Raw genomic sequence first — 19869 nt, 5'->3', positions numbered from 1 at the left:
TGTTCCAAAAAAATAAATAAAACTAAAAACAAAACAGAAAACAGCCACTTATTCATCTTTGTATTTCACGTAATTTCTAGCACATAATGGGTGCTTTAAAATCACTCATTGAGTTGAACAGTCATAGAGAAAATGTTTTCTCTGCTCTCCATGACTTCACTATATTTCAAAGATATAAGGCATCAACTCTGGCAATAAAAGCAGAATTTACACTACTATGAAAGCCTGGACTTATTTCAAGAGTTCTCTGATACGAGAAGAGATATCCAACAGATGTTTTCCCTAATTACACATGTATAAGAAGATGCATTGCTCCACTGCGGTCGATTTGCTATTTTAGAAGGCTCTGAACTGAATTATTCAAGCATGTACAAATATAACCTTAAAGGGGTCCACATACTTGCTCCTGACAATCTGGATACAAAAGCTGCCATTCAGATAAAAGATGACAGGCAACAAGAATCTGACAGGCCAGCAATTTACTGCATTTTCTGCACATTTGAATTTGTAGGCCTCCATAGCCATTAAGCAAAATTAGTTTCATGATGTCAGCCAAAAAGCCTCATGGGCAGCAGTTTTATGTCATTAAAAAAACTACCATCCTCAATCTGTTTGAATCTGTGCTTGCTCATTAGAAGCCTCTCAATGAATCAGAAGCAAGGGTTTAATCGCACTCTTGCTCTATGAATGTTTAGTATAGCCCTGAACTATAACAAATTCCTATTCTACCTTTCCCTGTATCTAAAATAGTTTAGATACAGTTGAAGAACCTAAGTATCAGACAGGCTAGCAGTTCTCAACTGATATGGTTTGGATCTGTGTCCCTGCCCAAATCTCATGTCAGACTGTAATCCCCAATGTTGGAGGTGGGGCCTGGTGGGAGGTGATTGGATCATGGGGGCAGTTTCTAATGGTTTAGCACCATCCCCCTAGTACTATTCTCATGATAGAGTTCTCACAAGATTTGGTTGTTTAAAAGTGTGTAGCACCTTCCTCCTCTCTCTCTTTCTCTCTTTATGCCTGCTTCCCTTGGCCTTCCGCCATGATTGTAAGTTTCCTGAGGCCTCCCCAGAACCCTAGCAGATGGCCAGCTTCCTATACAACCTGAGGAACCATGAGCCAATTAAACCTCTTTTCTTTATAAATTACCCAGTCCAGGTATTTCTTTATAGCAGTGCAAGAATGAACTAATACATCTATCAAAAATGGAGCAATTTCGAAACTATAAATGTGATCTTAATATGTATTTATCCAATTTAAAAAGCAAGTGTCAGAGAAAAACTTCATCCTCTCCTGCTCCTAACTGTTGATCTCTGAATCCACTATGCTCTCTTATGCCCCTATGCCTTTGAAATTGTTATTTTCCCCTTTGCTTATTTAGAATCTCTTCCTTAAACCTCTCTGGCAAGTTTCTTCTCATTATGGAAGTCTTCCCTGGTTTTCCCAAAAAAGATGCATGCAATCTTCCCCTATGCACGTTTTATATACTTACATAAGTACCTCTCAAACTATATTATAACTGTCTATTATGGTTAGAGAACAGTAAGCTCTCTACGGGCAATGACTGAACACCTCTTGGCAGAACTAATATTGAACTGGTACAAACCAACAGAGCCTGAAGGGTTGTACTTAAGTACTGAAATACTTCTGTAACATAGTCTGGTAAAGTGTCACTGCCTCAAACTCCACCAGTCCTAAGGTGCCTACTGATGGCCCAATCTCCCCACCACCACTACAACCCAGCAGGTAAAACAAGAAAGCCTGACACAGCATAAAGGATGAAGGGGTTCTTCAAGACCCTGATCCAGTGCTACAGCCATCTTAACTGGTTGGTGCCTATTTTGTACTTACTGGTAAATACTTTAAATATCACTCCTGCGTCTTCCTAGCCGAAGCACAGGACACTGCCTAGCTTATCAGGCTTCTAATTCTTTGGCAAAATAATAAATGAAGACATACCAGGTCTATCAATGGCCCAGGGTCAATGGGCATGCTGTCAAAACTATGCAGACAATGATTAGTGATCAGACTGGCAAGAAAAATCCAGATACTAACGTACAAGAGAGGAAAATGGTCAAGTCTGTCTATTCTCTGTGTTTGCCTTCAGCATTTGATAAAATAAATGCTTATCTTGATAATGTGCAAAAAAATCCTCAATGTGATACTTTATAGAGAATATAATTCAAGTATTTTTAATGTTTTTAAATAAAGTTTAAAAGCAAAGTTTCTATAAGGTAAGTCTCCATAACACACCACAAACAGTGATCATTAAACTCTAATCAGTGTCTTGGATAGGAACACAAGTATCACTAAAGGAAGAACACAGTGATTAATTCAAATGGAAAGGAAAAGGCAAGAATGAGAAGAGTCAGTTAATTATAAATGGCATGTCTAATTAGAGATTTTGCTAGGGGCTTCAGATACTTCTAATTAGTTTTACTTGGTATATTAATTATAAATAGAGTACCATGAGAGAATTTTCTAATCACAGAAATGTACCTAGAATGTAAAATCAGAGTTTAAGTTATCTTTATAATTTAATAATTAAATGTTCAATAATGTATAATTATTTTGAAAGTCATCAATAAAATATATATCACACTAAAATCAAGTTACTCAGAATATTGCTAAGGTGGTGACAGAGTCTTTAAAACATCCATAGGGGAGCAAGTGTGTAGCTGAAGGAAGGATGAATATGTAGCTTCAATAATAAGAATTTTGAACTTATAAATGGTGATATAACAATCTTTTTAGGCGCCTTCCTTTCTGGTAAATACTTTAAATATCACTTTTTAATACTTCAAAATTTTCTGGTAGAAAAATTTTCTTTTATTCACGCTGTAGGCAGTTTCAGAGGGCCATATGATTAAAATGTTAAAAATAAAGATGGAAGGGATAAATAGCAAGAGAAGCTTATCTAATTTCAACACTATCTCATTAAGATCAATCTTTAATTTAAAACAAAAACAAAACCCTGCTGTGCTATATACTATATTAATGAAAAATTCTACAAGGTGACAAAATCTCAAACAGGAAGCATAATGTGTTTACTAAGGACAAATTAAGAAAAACCATTCTGATTTTTTGGTATTTGTATTAAAGTAAAAACTTAGAGGGCCGGGCGTGGTGGCTCACGCTTGTAATCCCAGCACTTTGGGAGGCCGAGGCGGGCGGATCACGAGGTCAGGAGATCGAGACCACGGTGAAACCCCATCTCTACTAAAAATACAAAAAATTAGCCGGGCGTGGTGGCGGGCGCCTGTAGTCCCAGCTACTCAGAGAGGCTGAGGCAGGAGAATGGCGTGAACCCGGGAGGCGGAGCTTGCAGTGAGCCGAGATCGCGCCACTGCACTCCAGCCTGGGCGACAGAGCGAGACTCCGTCTCAAAAAAAAAAAAAAAAACTTAGAAAAGAGGAGAAAAATTAAAGACCATGATGTATTTCAACTTTAAGAAAAGCTTTTAAAGTCTCACTAATCTTAAATTAAAACAATCAGGTAAATTATTTTGGTTATTAGCACTAACATGAATTTAACCAGAAAATATATACAAAGAAAATGTAAGTAATAGTTACAGTATCTACCATTTATTGAACACCTATATACTATCCCAGGCAGAATGCAAGGTGCTTTACCTAAATTGTTAATTTTCACAACCATCTAACTTGGCAGATACTATCATCCCTACCTTACTGATGATGAATTGATATTAAAAATAATCTCGCCACAGTCAGCTAGTAAGTGGCAAAGATTCAAACTCATAGTTGACTACCCAATGGCCTCTGTGCTGGCCACTACACCCCACTAACTGACCAGATGGCCTCAATGTAGTTAAAGTAAGCCAATGTAGCACTGAAGTTCCATGGTGTATTAGCTGTACTAGATGGATGAAGTTAAGGCTTCAATCTACTATTCCAATGAATGTGACTATCTGAATATCTAAGGAAAACAATATAATATAGTAATTATAGTTCTGACCCTGATTTGGGAAATCAAGGATGTAGCCAGTTGGCTTAAGAGCTATCACAAAATTCTATTTTCATTAACCTCACTTTGTTCCAAATGATCAAAAAATTAAGCACTTAGGTCCACAAGTAAAAGGATTCAATCGGGACCGATATAAGTTAAAAATAAATGTAATAATAGACCAGGCGTGGTGGCTCACGCCTGTAATCCCAGCACTTTGGGAGGCCGAGGCGGGCAGATCACAAGGTCAGGAGATCGAGACCATCCTGGCTAACACGGTGAAACCCCGTCTCTACTAAAAAATACAAAAAAATTAGCCGGGGGCAGTGGCACACACCTGTAGTCCCAGCTACTCGGGAGGCTGAGGCAGGAGAATGGCAGGAACCTGGGAGGTGGAGCTTGCAGTGAGCTGAGATCACGCCACTGCACTCCAGCCTGGGAGACAGAGCAAGACTCCATCTCAAAAATACATAAATAAATAAATAAATAAATAAATAAACGTAATAATAAAAATAAATGAGTTTGATTAACAGAATGTACTTAAAAAAACCTTTCTCCAACTTTTGTGAACACATATAACAAAAAAGAAAATGTACAGTTCACTTAAAAAAATCAGGCAACTTGAAACTCTTCTGAATAAATGAGCATGAATAAAAAAATTACCACATACCTAACAAAGACACAACAAACATTTAACAAACAAGTTAATGACTTAGCTAAATGAAGACTAAAAAGTGAAAATGGGGAAAAAAAGGAAAATTAAGGGAAGAGTTGATCTTTCTCCAAGTTCCTTCTCACATAAATACTACCTGCGCTATATTTCCCAGGAAGTTGGTTAAGGGGGAAAAAAAAAAGTACCTGCTCGTGAGGTTCTTTACTAAAAACAGTCCTTCAGAATATACCTACCCTGGCAGAATTCTCCTCCTCATATTGTGGCTAAGGAAATATCACCTGTCTCCTAAGAGAAGGTCTAACATCCAAAATAATATCCTTCCTTGTCCTAAACAGCCTCTTTCTGGAAACATTTTCAATCCCTCTACATCCCATAGCATATTTAGAAGATACACTTTTCTGGTTTTCTAAATTGAATATTATTTACTATTTAATCAGCATAATGAAAAATTTAAAGAGTGGTTTATGATATACAGAAACTCTGACACAATAAGGATATTTTATAGTGCAAATATAATCCTCATTTTAAAAACACAGGCATCCTTCAGAAAGATTGTTCCATTTGAAAAGAATTTTTTAAGGCTTTTTTATGTAAGCTATTTTCTACTTTTTTATTTGAAAGAAACCATGCCTTTAACAAAAACTGTATTACAGTTACACATCTCTTACCAACAGGGATACATTCTGAGAAATTCATCATTAGGTGATCATTGTGCAAACATCGTAGACTGTATTTACACAAACCTATATAGTATAGACTACTATACCCATAGGCTATTTAATATAGCCTATGGCTCCTAGACTACAAACCTGTACAGCACGTTACTATATTGAATACTGTAGGCAATAACAATGGTATTGGTGTATCTAAATACAGATAAGGGGCTGGGGGCAGTGGCTCAGGCTTGTAATCCCAACACTTTGGGAGACGAAGGTGAGAGGATCACTTGAGCCCTGTTTGAGACCAACCTAGGCAACATAAGGAGACCCCATCTCTACAAAAATGTTTTAAAAATTAGCTGGGCGTGGTAGCACATGCCTGTGGTCCCAGCTGCTCAGGAGGCTGAGGTGGGAGGATTGCTTAAGCCAGAAAGGTGGAGTCTGCAGTGGGCAGTGATTGAGCCACTGCATTCCAGCCTGGGCAACAGAGTGAGACTCTGTCTCAAAAAATAAAATAAAACACAATTACAGATAAACATAGACAAGGTATAGGAAAAATACAATGTTATATATACTTTTTTTTTTTTTTTTTTTTGAGATGGAATCTCACTCTGTTGCCCAAACTGGAGTACAATGGCACAATCTCAGTTCACTGCAACCTCCAGCTCACTGCAACCTCCGCCACCCAGGTTCAAGCGATTCTCCTGCCTCAGCCTTCCAAGTAGCTGGGACTACAGGTGTGCACCATCACACCTGGCTAATTTTTGTATTTTTAGTAGAGATGGGGTTTTACCATGTTGGCCAGGCTAGTCTCAAACTCTTGATCTCAGGTGATCCGCCCACTTTGGCCTCCCAAAGTGCTGGGATTACAGGCATGAGCCACCATGCCAGGCCAACAATGTTATACTCTTATGTGGTCCTCGTTGACCAAAACTTTGTCATTCCATGCATAACTGTATTTACAACTCTTACCTGGTTAGTGCCTGGAATAACTTCCTGAATCTCATCTACTATATCACCTGCTGATTCAAAAATCACCTTAGAGCCCAACTCCTTTACTTCACCTAATAAAACTTACTGAGCTTGGACATGTAAAAACTACATGTGGTATATTTTCTTCTAGTGCAACAATGCCTATGAGACTGGGCAAGTTGAGACCAAGAGTGATCCCTCCTCTTCATACCAAACAACTAGCCTATCATTTGAATATGCTATTATTTTACACGAGTTTAAAAAGAAAACTATGCCTGCTATCACACTTCCTAAAACTGTAAGTTTCTAAGGACTGCACTGACTCTGTATAACAATATTATACATATATATAGCCCATAAAAATAAAGCAAGCAAGCATTTTGTAATTCTTTTTTTTTTTGCATTTTTTTTTTGCATTTTGTAATTCTTATTTCACCTGTAAAAAGGCCAACCACATAACAATTTTACGAAGCATCTCATTTCTTTAGTAAACTACTGAAAGATCATCTCACTCTCTTTGACACACATGGACAGTGGAAGTCATAAGCAAAAGCTAAATGAAATGATCCTCAAAAATTGCTTCTTACAGAGTACGGAAGTCAATAGTCTAACTGCCAGGAATCTTGCTATTTCAAGGTCTTATTTACATATTACAAATTATATTTAATTAGAGTTTTTGTTCTATTTTAAAGGTATTGGAAAATAAAGTATTTCCCTTTGCTGACATACTAACACATTTTTAACTCTACTATATACTAAAACTTTATAACATTTTATGTCTTAGTGGTTTTTGGAAGGTCAATACCATTGCATACATATATGCTGAAATAAATCCTTTTAAAAATCACATTGTCAAATCTCTTTGGCTTCAGAAAATAGACACGTCAAAAACTCAACTGGAAAGCAAATAAATCACAATAACTTTGAAGTGTTATTAAATAATCCTGAAGACAAAATCTGAGTCAAACTATAAAAAGGCCCTCAATCTCTGCTACCAAGAATTGTGTTGGATTCATTCATATATCACTTATAGAAAAGAAGTAATCAGCATGTCCTTAGCCAAGCACAAACATGTTTGTTGAGATGGACTGTGTAAGTCCAAGGATTTTGCTCGCCACCCCCATATTTCCTTAGTCTACAAGAAACAACTGTAGTTCAGCTGAGACTGTCTTTAACTGGTTTGTTTTTAAAGAGCTATATCTGCTGAAATGAGATTGCCTAAAAGCACTGCAATCCTCTCCAGTGGGATTACAAGTTATACTGGTAATAAATGTGTTCAGTTAGGTAACAAGAAAGAAGAAAAAAGCAACCTACAAATAGTGCTGAAAATCTGAGGTTATACATTTTCTCCAATGAAATAAAAGTATTTGAATACCATACATTTCAAATAGAAACTAAAAAATCTGGGGATGTCCACAGCAAGACCTTCCCATAAGGAGCAAAATTATCTAGCAGTCCTAAGAGGAACCTGAATTAGCATTCTCTATTGAATTAAAAAGTCGTAACAGAATGTGAGTCACTTTTGAAGAGCTCATTGAAGAATAAAATGAGACTTTACGTCTTTAAAGAAACTATCTAGAAATATATACAATCCTAAGTTGAATACAATGTAACAGAAATAATACTTATCAAACACCCTCATACTTACAATTCTATACTCTCTGGGAAGAATGGTATATGTGGAGGGAAGCCATTTTCTAGCTGGACATACTAGGCTAGGGTTCCCGACATCCAATATATACAGATTCAGGGGTTTGCTGCAAATATTCTAGAAGTGTATATCTAAAGTAAGAACTGTTCACTGCCAACCCAAGGGCCCATCCAACATTAGACTGCACCAATAGGGACCCTTAAGAGGATTGGTTAGGTCCAGGACCTTCATAAGAGATCTAATTAGCTTTAGAAAAGGGGCCAGAAACTCTTGTAACAGGAAACTTTTCCGTTTACAGCAGGACTTGCCTACAAGATACCAAGACTAAATGCCGTTTCACTAGAATGGGACTTATTTCAACGAATCATATACAGATCTATGAACTCATGCCATCCTATCCAAAATGCTGGCTTTCAATCCTTAATTTGGATAATTACCCTAACCCTACCCTAACCCCTGCTCTTTTCTAGTACTAAAATCCAGACTTTTCTTCCTCAACAATTACTCAGTAAATTTCTTTACTATATTTCCTTATCTGGCAAATGTAAAATCCTTACTATATTTCCTTACCTGGCAAATAAATAAACTCAGCTTTGTTTTGTCTTGCTTTTTTAGCTCCATTGGTCTTTGTTATATTCTTTGACATACTGATTTTCAAGAATATTTTCATTCCTTTTCTTCCACCAGAAGCAAATCAATACTGGCCTGGGAGCTAGAATCGGTCAATAGCATGACCTGCCCTGGTAATCAATAATACAGGCTGGTTATGTAATAATACAGGCTGATGGTTAGGTCATGCCATTGGTGTACCTGAAAATCTGCCAGATAATTAGAATCACCCTTTCAGCAAAAACAGCAACTCTCTGAGTACTCTAGTGGTACTGATCAGTGCAGTTTTGGAAGGCTGGACATAACTGATCTTTAAAGGCAAGATCCCTTTTTATTCCTCTTTCTGCTTATTATGTACATGGTCCACTGTCAAAGATATATGAAAAAATCAGTTTTTTGAATTTTTTGAGACAAGTTCTTACTCTACTACCCAGCCTAGAATGCAGTGGCATGATCACAGCTCACTGCAGCCTCGACCTCCCAGGCTCAAGTGATCCTCCCACCTCAGCCTCCCAAGTAGCTGGGACCACAGGCATGCACCACTATGCCCGGTTAATTTTTGTACTTTGTGTAGAGATGGGGTTTCACTATATTGCCCAGGCTGGTTTTGAACTCCTGGGCTCAAGTGATCCACCTACCTCAGCCTCCCAAATTGCAAGGACTACAGAAGTGAGCCACCATGACTGGCCAAAAATCAGTTATTATGCAACAACTATTTGCTTGACAAGCATCCCCCTCTCTCCCAAATGGCAGAGTAAGTGTTGCTGGAAACCCTGGTATGCCACTTTCATCAACCCAAAACTATCTACATTTAATACACAATCTTTTAGGAGGGACTTATTTCTTAGGTAATTTCAGAGTGAAGTATATAACTGCCAGGTAAAATAAGTTTTATTTAGACAATATGAGCTAATAATATGATTTGCCTTATTAGGTCAGCCTTGGCTCCCCAGCACTTCCCAAACCCTGATCTCCCTCTTCACAGAGAATATCCCAGAGGCTCTGTGGAACCCAAACAGCAAAATGCTATTATGGAGTTTTAAATAACAGAGTAACATGCTAAAAATCGTGTTTTAAGATTAATAACCTGAAAAGCTAATCTAGGACTACAGTTGGGAGACAATGGAAGCAAGGAAACCAACTCAGCATGACATAATTGATCCTTAAAGAATACAGCAATGGCCAGATGCAGTGATGTGTACTTGTAGTTCAAGTTACGTGGGAGACTGAGGCGAAAGCACTGCTTGAGGCCAGGAGTTAATGGCTGTAGTGTACTATGATGGGGCCTGTGAATAGCCACTGCACTTCAGTTTGGGCAACATAGTGAGACCCTGTCTCTTAAAAAAAAATTTTTTTTTCTTTAAAAGAACAAAGCAATGGCTCTAAGAACAGTAAAGAACTGAATCTGACATTACCAACAAACTTTATCTTTTCTATTACAGATTCAATTCACTGAGTAAACAGAAAGGTTCACTTGTAAGTCATAGAGTCATTTTTATCCATCCAGGTTACAGACTGCTGAAATTCAACCACCAGAAAATCATCCTTTTCAATTACAACACTCTACTCTCCCAACATTTTCTCCAAAAACATTCTAGAAGGAGCAATTTCAGAAGTACTCATTTAGCCATTATTGCTGCTTTGATGGGAATTAGCTTGCCTGCTTGCCTTCTCCAGACACTCTCACCTCTACCCCAACCCAAAGCACACCATAATATCCCCAAAAGCCACCTTGATAAAAAGGGATAGGGCAAAAACAAAAATCTAAGAACCTAATTGTATCTGAACTGGAAGTGGGACTAAAAGAAATGAGATGCTTTGCCAAAATTTGGAATAAAACCAGAGTTAAGCTTTTAAAATTCTAAGGTCAGGGTTTTAAGATAACCTTCATATTTTCTCTGCCTTTGGATACAATATACCAAAAAAAAAAAATCCTTGTAAAATTAAAATTCACAGAAAAGTTTCAAGCTAGACTCCATCCATGTTGCTCTCTCTCTCTCTCTCTCACTCTCACTCATACCCTCCCTCCCGCCTCTCTATCTATCTCTATCTCTATCTTTAACTTCAGTGGGGCAAGAGTGGTTAATAGAAACAGCTAATAAATCAAAGAGCTTCCTTCAGGGATTCCCCGCCACCATCAGGGCAAAGTTCTGACTTGACAGCCTGGTAACATAAGGCCCCTAATATTTGACACCCAACAGTCCTTTCCAATCTCATCCTTCACCATACTACTTTCCATTTCCTCATTCACCAATCATTTCTACTGAATGTCTATAGATCCTCAGTCTTTAACGTTGTCTAATACTTCCATACCTTGGCTCATTCTTTCACCTTGTCTAATACTCTTTCGCCTTGTCTGTGTGGCTATGTGAGGCTTGAGTTCTTCTCTTAGAAATATTTCCTGACATCCTTCCTCTTGGGCCCTTCAATACACCCCTCCCTAACCCACACCAAATCTGCATTAGGCTCCCTCCTTCATGCATACCTCTATCAAACTTCTTAGAGGGTACTGTCAATTCCAAAACTAGGGAATGCCTGCCACATTACAGGTACTAAAATGGTCATTAGTTTCCAGTTTTGTGTTCCTCCTAGAGCAGAGTCATTTTGCTTTCTCTTCTTTTTCTTCTATTTTGTCTAAGAATCCTCAGTATTCTTCCTATTAACTTGACAGTTTTATGCACATTTGGAATATGGCTATTAGCTTTTTAAAGGGGAATCCAAATGAAATTAAATACACAAGGAAGTTTTTCCATACTGGGCTCAATGAATCAATCTGACCCCAAAAATGAACTTTTATGAATATTTAGTAATACTACTAAAACAAAGGAAAAAATAACTTTTCTTAAAATGTTTATTGATCTACTTTGAAAATGTATTAATACATCAGCTTCTGAATGATCAAAATGTTGAAATATGGAATCAGTTTATATCACCTTTTTTTTTTTTTTTTGACACGAAGTCTTGCTCTATTGCCCAGGCTGGAGTGCAAGTGCTGTGAGCTTGACTCACTGCAACCTCCGTTGCCTGAGTTCAAGCAAGTCTCCTGTCTCAGCCTCCCAAGTAGCTGGGATTACAGGCTCCCGCCACCACGTCCAGCTAATTTTTGTATTTTTAGTAGAGATGGGGTTTCAACATATTGGTTAGGCTGGTCTCAAACTCCTGACCTCAGGTGATCCACCCGTCTCAGCCTCCCAAAGTGCTGGGATTACAGACATGAGCTACTGTGCCCAGTCAGTTTATATCATTATTTTAAATAGAGAATAATATCCACACTGCAATAGGAAATCTGCCTTGAGAAGAAACATCAGAGTTAAAACTTCCAACATCTGACTCCATGTTCCTTTGATCTTTTTAGGTAGGATAACTGTTAAAGGATACATAAAAATGTGATAACCCTACTTGTCAGAACTCTGTTCAAAATCTTCCTACTAGGGATTCAGATTGGGGACTGCATGACATCCTTATGCTATCAGTGTGAAAAACAAAAAGAAAGCTTTGAGCAAAAACACTACCCAAAGCTATACCCAGTTACAGCCTCAAACTGGCATCACTCCCATATACAACATCATTTTTACAATACTTACTAGATTTAGGAATTCTACCAAATTAATGGTTCTAATAAAAGCAAAGAAATGTGATCTAATATAAAATACTCATGTGGGTCTTGCTTTGCTTTTTAGAATGACTTTGGTCAATCTAACCTTTTCTATTTCTTAAGTTCTAAGATGTAGCAATTATAAAGTCACTATTTTAAAATGTTTTCTAAGCTACCTGGTGCACCTTAACTCAGTTACTCTCTCTAGCTCTAAAATCAAACTACCCGTTCATGGAAACATACTTAGGATTAAACACTGTAAAATATAGATTGCAAATAAAAACACCAGTCAACTTGAATCAAAAGATTAAACTCTAACGAAATGATTTACAATTATACCTCAATAATAAAAATGTAAGTGAATTCAATACTAATTGTAATACAGTGGGGTTTCCCTTATTTACTTGAGGGAGGGTATGGAATGTAGAAAATAAATTAGGTATTCTGAAGATCAGAGTGAAACAAAACATAACCTAGCTAGATCTGAAATTTAGTGCAAAAAAAAAAACAAAAACAAGCTCACAAACTATTATATTTTTGTCCTTTACCTTTACTCCTTCCCTGCTGCCAGCCACCTGTTTTAGATATTCTCATGCAGAGAAAATAGCAACAATGCCATTTTCCTTCCAAATGCAATCAGGTTTTGGCAAACTTCAGTCAGTATGTCAGTTAAAAACAGAAACAACCCAAAATGTGATTTGGCAAATAACTACTTAAGTATTGAGTAGTTCCTCCCTTGAATGGTACTGTACTTTCCATTTATCATTTTTAAATGTACAAAGAAAACTGAAAATCTGCACATGTAGCTGGACAAGTAATAGTTTCCAAATTAATAACACATTATGCATTACTCTATTAAGCATACATTAACAGCAAAATTATGCCATTTTGGAAACAGAACTCCTTGTGAGAGTGGTCCTTACTGTTGTGGTATTTCAAACCACTGCTTTTATTTTTATATAAACCTTATTGACTCCTTTATAAGTTAGTATTCAAATTTGCCAGAAGCTTAAACAACTGTTTTCATCAACATGTGTACCAACTGCCTTCCCTTGGCCCTCCACCAGATCCACTTAGGATTCTCAAACTAAGCCTGCCTAAATAAAGTTTCATTTTAATAGTCACACCCATTCGGTTACAAGCTGCCTATGGCTGCTTTTGCTCTATGTCAACAGAGTTGAGTAGTTGTGACAGATCATCTGGCTCTAAGGAAAAAGTCTGCCAGCCCAGGACTTTTTACAAATAAACTTGATAAAATCCCCTCACTACTGTCTTCACTGTTCATCTATGAAATGAAGGTGAAAGAGTGCTTACAGAATTTCTCAGAGCATATGCAATTAACTTTTTAATATTTATACTACTTGGAACCCATGTATAAGATACTTTCCTGAAATACTGAGTTGATTCAGCAACTCGGGTGAACCTAAAATCTTTTCAGATTCAAAATGTAAAATGCCTACACCCAAAACCACACTAATTACTATTACTCAGCAATAAGTGTAACACTGTCATAAGGAAGTTGAGTAATGACAGAAGCCTATTTGTCTGTCATTATTTCTGCTAAATAATTTTCAAGTAAAAATAAAAAAACAAAAATGGTTAGAGGTGGTTAAAACAAATGTACTTTAAAGTTTTGCAAATAGAAGACAATTGTTTTATTTTCAATGATGCTGTTTCACTCTAAAGCCATTCTAAAATTTCCCAGCAAAAAATAAAAGGACTAAACTTCAGATTAAAATGTCAGATAGCTAAATATTAAATAAATATCTGAGGAATAAAGGGAGCTATGGGGATGTTCTGGTTGTTAACTTCATTGTAATTATTTTGTGTATTACAATTTTCACTCTGTAAAGGTAAGGACATAGATATGGCAAAGCAGTCTTTTTTCTAACCCAGCCCAGATACTTCAAGACCACTTATAAGGAAGGCTATCTGGGGACTGGGTGCCAAGGCTGCCTCATTCTGTAGAGAAGATGAACAAAAGGAAGTCACACTGTATGAAAATAATTCATGGAAAACCCTGAAGTCTGAAAGGCACACTTCTTTTTTTTTTTTTTTTGAGACAGAGTCTCGCTCTGTCACCCAGGCTGGAGTGCAGTGGTGCAATCTCAGCTCACTGCAAGCTCCGCCTCCCGGGTTCATGCCATTCTCCTGCCTCAGCTTCCCGAGTAGCTGGGACTACAGGCGCCCGCCACCACGCCCAGCTAATTTTTTGTATTTTTAGTAGAGACGGGGTTTCACTGTGTTAGCCAGGATGGTCTCGATCTCCTGACCTCGTGATCCGCCTGCCTCTGCCTCCCAAAGTGCTGGGATTACAGGCGTGGGCCACAGCGCCCGGCCTGAAAGGCACATTTCTAAAGAAGAGTCACATCATTTCATCATGGTGATTAAGAGAGGCACTTATTTAGATGCCACCTGAGCCTTTGGTCTTCTAACACCAACTGCCTCCTGATGACTTAAAAGCATTGAGAATTTCCAAAGGACCAGGCTTAGGGCAGAATATATGAAGGAAGGAGCCTTAGTTTTAGAATGAGTCAGATAAACCTGGTTTGAATCTAGCACCCATTTTATACATGACCTTGGGCCAATTATTTAGCCTCTCTGAGTCTTGGTCTCTTCATGAGGATAAAAATGGTACTATTTTCATAGAACTGCTATGAAGATTAACGGAGCTATTATAGGAGGCACTGATTCCTGGAATGTAAAAATAATTAATAACAGCAGCTAAACATATATAGAATTAAAGGCCAGGCATATATTCCTCAGCATTTATTCCTCAGAAAATCTATTTAGTAGGTATTATAACTTGTCCAAAGTCACAAAACAAGCAAGTTGCAGAACCAGATGTGGACCCACGAAGTACGCCTCCAACGTCTTTGTTCTTAATTACCTCTTATACTGAAGTTATTATTAGAATGAGCATCCCAAGTATTCTTAAGAATGACTCTATGTACAACAAAGTATGGGAAGCCTTCTTCATCAATATTTGAATTTTCATAGATTTCTAGTTTGGAAACAATCCTGCTTTGTTGTTAAAATGCTGTTGGTAGCACAAAGCTATTAACATTATGGTCATAAATTCAATATCTGTTTAGGTCACTTAATTACAATCAGAGGGAAAAAATTTTCCAAAACCCCAATCCGTTTAGGCTGGCTTTCTTCATACCCATCAGAACAAGGACTACATTAAAAAAACAGAAAGGGCTATGGAACAAACACCTCTTCATGAGGAGCTCAGAAGGGATTCTGGTGGCATCATAAAATGAGAGACGCAGAGATAGAAGGGCCCTTGATTTAACTCCTTTATTTTACAGAGTGAGAAATGAAGCCAAGAGAGAAGTGTTGCTTTCCCCATGTCCCACAGTTGGTTATCCATCACATCAGACCATGTGCAAGATCTTCCCACGACACCACTATGTCTAGATTCCTACTGAACTGCAAACTCATGCCTCGTTAATACCTCAATCGACAGGCATGCATAGCTGGCTGCTGCACAACAGAAATATATTGGAAATCAGCAAATGGAGAGGGATCCTCTTACCAAAGATCTTTAAGGAATTTCTCTAATACAATTATTGTGTATCCATAATAAAAAAAAATCTATTTAAACAAGACATAGTAAACTTGTTAACTCAATAAAATGCAGACATATAAGTTTGTAAACGTTCCTAATACACTTCTGAACTATTTCTGTGTTCTCAACATAGAATAAGTCTCCAACAGAAATTATCTCCCTCCTTCTAGAATTTCTCACAAGAAAACTCCCATTAAGGCCTGATTACAATCTTGATAATCTTTTCTACAAAAACACTTGCTCCCTTAAATTAACAAATTATTAAATTCTCTCTTCCTGGAAACAAACACAACAATAGACTTTTAAAATGGTAAGTTATCTGATGCTTTACTCTCTTCAAGGACTGGCTGTTCACTGCCTAGGTGTAAATATAATTAGCCTGCTCCTAAAATAATTTTGTAGGGTAAGAATTCCCTCATACTAGGTTACAAATATTTGTCTTTATGCATATCTTAACTTTTGTTTAAGACAAAACAGATGGATTGTTGTTCAAATTCAAAACAATCACATAAGGAAAGTGATTTGCTAACAGTTGATGTTTTCAACTCCTTTTATGACAACCCTAACTAATGTGTACGATCTCCTCTCTTAGCAGAACAGAGAATTACATCTCCAATAGAGAAGTAGCTCTCCAGTGACATTCCTAAGCAGCCAAACTAAGGTTACATAACTAAATTAAGCAAAAATGAAAAAGCATTACCCAGGAAAATGTGTTACAAAATTACTTGAGGAAGTTATGAGAATTCCCAAAAAACAAGCAATAATTATCTTTTCCTCTATAGCAAAAAAATTAAAAATTAAAAATAAATAAAATAGTGACAGTGAAGGGAAAGGAACAAGCTCTATATTCCAAAGGAAGAACTACCAGACTTCGTTAGATATAAAGATAAAGCACTCAATGAATAAAAAGTGACCTCAGCATTTTGGTATCTGGCCAAGTATGTGGATGGCAGCCTTCTTGACAAACCCATAAGTCAGAGGAGAGTTGGTTGGTAAGGAGGGGAGGCAGGGCCAGTTGTATCCTGTTGAAGTGAATGTTAGCAAGTGGGTATACTTAGTATGTTCTAAGTATATATAGCTGAAATTAGCTGGGTGTGGTGGTGTGCACCCGTGGTCCCAGCTACTTGTGGGGCTTGAGGCAGGAGGATCGCTTGAGCCCAGGAGGTAAAAGCTGCAGTAAGTCATGATAGCATCACTACACTCCAGCCTGGGCAAGAGAGCAAGATCCTGTCTCAAAAAAATAAAAACAACTTGAAAAGTATATGCAACTGGATCATGCGTAAATTGAAGGTACAAAACTTGAGCCTCTTGTAGAAGTTTAAACATGTGAAAATGTTTAATTACCAATGTGGGCTTCATAGGTAAAAGGTAAAGCCTCAGAGTGACAGATACGACATGCTAACATGCAGCTAATGAAATTCGTATCGGAACTTTTAGTGTATTACAACACTTCCTCAGATAGTTGCAGTAGCTATTCAGTGTCTGCCTCCTTTTCCCCTGCTTAAACACTCCAAATAAAAGAAGACTCATATTGGCATCTCATTTACAGAAAAATATAATTTAATACTATGGCAACTAACTCAGGAAATATTAACTCCAGAATGCTTACCTGAATCTTCTCTCCGTGTATCAAATAATACATGCAATTTGCCTTCTCTGAACCATATCTTCACATAGCTATCACTTAGAACATATATCTTCAACATTTCATGTTGATCATTGTTTTCTGTTAAATATACATAATGTTTCCATTTCTACATTTTCCTTTCAACTGCTAATATTCTCTTCATCCTCTCTTCTATAGTTTCAAGTTTGAATTCTGGGTCTCCAAGTTAAAACTTCACACTACAAAAAAAAAAAATACTCCATCAAACAGGCCTTATATGAATTGTTTACCAGAGATACTTCAATAAATTTGTTTCCATCTTGTCTTTTATGTTCCACATTTATTAACTTAACTTTCTTCATACCTTCTTTCTGCCTGTCTACCTTCTTTTGCTTATTCTTTTTTTTGAGATAGGGTCTTGCTCTGTCGCCCAGGCTGGAGTGCAGTGGTGCTATCTTGGCTCACTGCAACCTCTGCTTCCCGGGCTTAAACGATCCTCCTACCTCAGCCTCAGCTAGGACTACAGACATGCACCACCAACTTTGGCTAATTTTTAAATTTTTTGTAGACACAGGTTTCACTATATTGCCTAGGCTGATCTCGAACTCCTGGGCTTAAGGTGATTCTCCTGTTTTGGTCTCCCAAAGTGTTGGGATTACAGGCATGAACCACTGCATCCATTCTCTTTTTTTAGTTGTATCATTTACAAGTTTTTATAGGAAAAATTTTGACCCTAATTTTGGGATTCAGCTTTCGAATTCTAACCAAAACGAAAAAGCTGTAGAGTGAATCAACCCTGCGTGTCACTAGACAGGTGTGCAACCTTAGGGAAATTATTTGACCTTTCTGAGCCTTGCTTTCCTAATTTGTAAATGGCAGATAATACCATCTCTCATGGAGGGATGTTTTGCAAGCCAAAGAAAAAGAAACGTAACAAAGCTAGGATGATAACTTGTGGTTATACATGAAATTTTATAGGTTATTATGAAAGTAATTATCTTAGAGGCCATTTCAGAACTTTGCTACCAAATGTACTGGATGCACTTCCTAATTCTGTCTTCAATTCAAGGACAGAGTACAAATTAGATTACTGCAGTTTTACTGGAGGAGGCATCAAGGGGTACATGTAATAGAAATCTAGGTTACTACCTTTGGGTAGAAAGGCTAGAATACAAACACGGGAAAGCCAAATCTCAAGGTTTACTATGTTCCACCAACCCTGTATACCCTAGAAGGTAGTAAAATCTTGACTGCAATTGGAAGGTTTACAGTGTATTTCAAGCAGGGAACTGCTACATTGCATTTAGACTCACAATTCCAAGCAGAAATGGGATTAGTGTAGTCTGTATTTCATTGCTGATTTGAAACAGAATGATGATAATGGATATATTAACTTTACAACTAATATTACATGCCACGTACTACGTTAAGTGTTTTGTATTCATCATTAATCCTCACAACAACCCTATGAAGTGGATACTTTTATCCCATTTGACAAATGAAAGAAAACTGAAGCTTGGGAGAGCTGGAATTCAAACCCAGATAACAGTAAAAATTTCAAAACAGTGAAAATTTCAATAACACAGCAACAAGTTATGTGCTGACAGTAAGATACCAACATTTCAGCAGTCAGAGCTATTTGAGTATCTGTGTGGGAAGTGGAGCATCATATTCACCTAACTGTATAAGTAAAAGCAGGAAAGACGAAGAAGAAAAAGAAAGCATTACATCCAGAGTAGCAATTCTGGAATTTTCAAATATTAAAAATCATGACACTGTCAAATTGAGCATAGCCTGCTTTGAGGATAATTAGGGCTTTCCAGAGCTAAAGTTCTCCACCTGCTTTCTACCTGACACATGGTGATGGATGACAGCATTAGAAGCTGATGTTATGTGCTATCATATGCTCAACACACTTCCATGGGCACAGGTAGGCCTCTGTAAAATTCCCAGAACATCAGCTGTACCTCTGTGGCTTCTCATCTTCCTCAGGAAAGCATATTAGAATGAAAATGAGTAAAAGAGGTATGAATTTTCTCTGTATCAAATATGTACATGTAATATTTACTGAACATTGGTACTATGTGCCAGGCATGTTCTAAGCCCTTTGCCTGTATTAATCCACAAATGAGACTATAAATTAGGTACTATTTTCATTTTAAAGATGAGATAACTAAGAAACAAAATAAGTAATTTGCTGAAGATCACAAATAAGGGAAATCACAGTGCCAGGATTTCAACAAGGTGGTCTGGTTGCAGATCCCCAGCTCTTAAACAGGACAATAAACTGTCAACTTTTCCTGGGGCACAATCCAGTAGACACATGCCCTGGGAATTCCAGGAACTCCTTGCAAGATGACACAACCAAAAAGAACTTTTGCCTCTGTAGAATAAGTTCAAAGGGCTCCCTAGGACTGTGAGGGTACACTGTCCCCATCAAGATTTCAGTTTAAAGTCACACAGACCTTGAATCCCAGCCCACAAACTTAGAAGACTCCATTTATGACTCTCCTTATTCCTGGGTAAGCTGGGCAGTAAGAATCTTCTTAGTTACCCCAGCAAATGAT

The 19869-nt window shown here is 37.4% G+C and overlaps 1 protein-coding gene and 1 long non-coding RNA gene across 26 annotated transcripts in view; one reads left to right on the top strand and one right to left on the bottom strand.

Annotated features, from left to right (window-relative positions):
* LOC129482203 (uncharacterized) overlaps nucleotides 1–15714 on the top strand; it is a 47497-nt gene extending 31783 nt beyond the window's left edge. For both annotated transcript variants that reach the window (XR_008657629.2, XR_010120681.1), the window contains one exon: nucleotides 15437–15714. This is a non-coding gene — a long non-coding RNA (uncharacterized lncRNA). The remainder of the gene's footprint in view (nucleotides 1–15436) is intronic.
* PEAK1 (pseudopodium enriched atypical kinase 1) overlaps nucleotides 1–19869 on the bottom strand; it is a 293590-nt gene that overhangs the window by 243958 nt on the left and 29763 nt on the right. For 12 of the 24 annotated variants that reach the window (XM_063638673.1, XM_063638670.1, XM_063638666.1 and 9 more), the window contains exon 2: nucleotides 17306–17541. The exons of the other annotated variants lie outside the window; for them this stretch is intronic. The gene's annotated coding sequence lies outside the window, so the exon portion shown is untranslated. The remainder of the gene's footprint in view (nucleotides 1–17305; nucleotides 17542–19869) is intronic. 24 annotated transcript variants of the gene reach the window in all.

The sequence above is a fragment of the Symphalangus syndactylus genome, chromosome 5 (assembly GCF_028878055.3).
Source record: "Symphalangus syndactylus isolate Jambi chromosome 5, NHGRI_mSymSyn1-v2.1_pri, whole genome shotgun sequence".
Classification (NCBI taxonomy): Eukaryota; Metazoa; Chordata; class Mammalia; order Primates; family Hylobatidae; genus Symphalangus; species Symphalangus syndactylus.
Note: the sequence above shows the minus strand (reverse complement) of the source record. Positions and strands in the feature narration are given on the sequence as shown.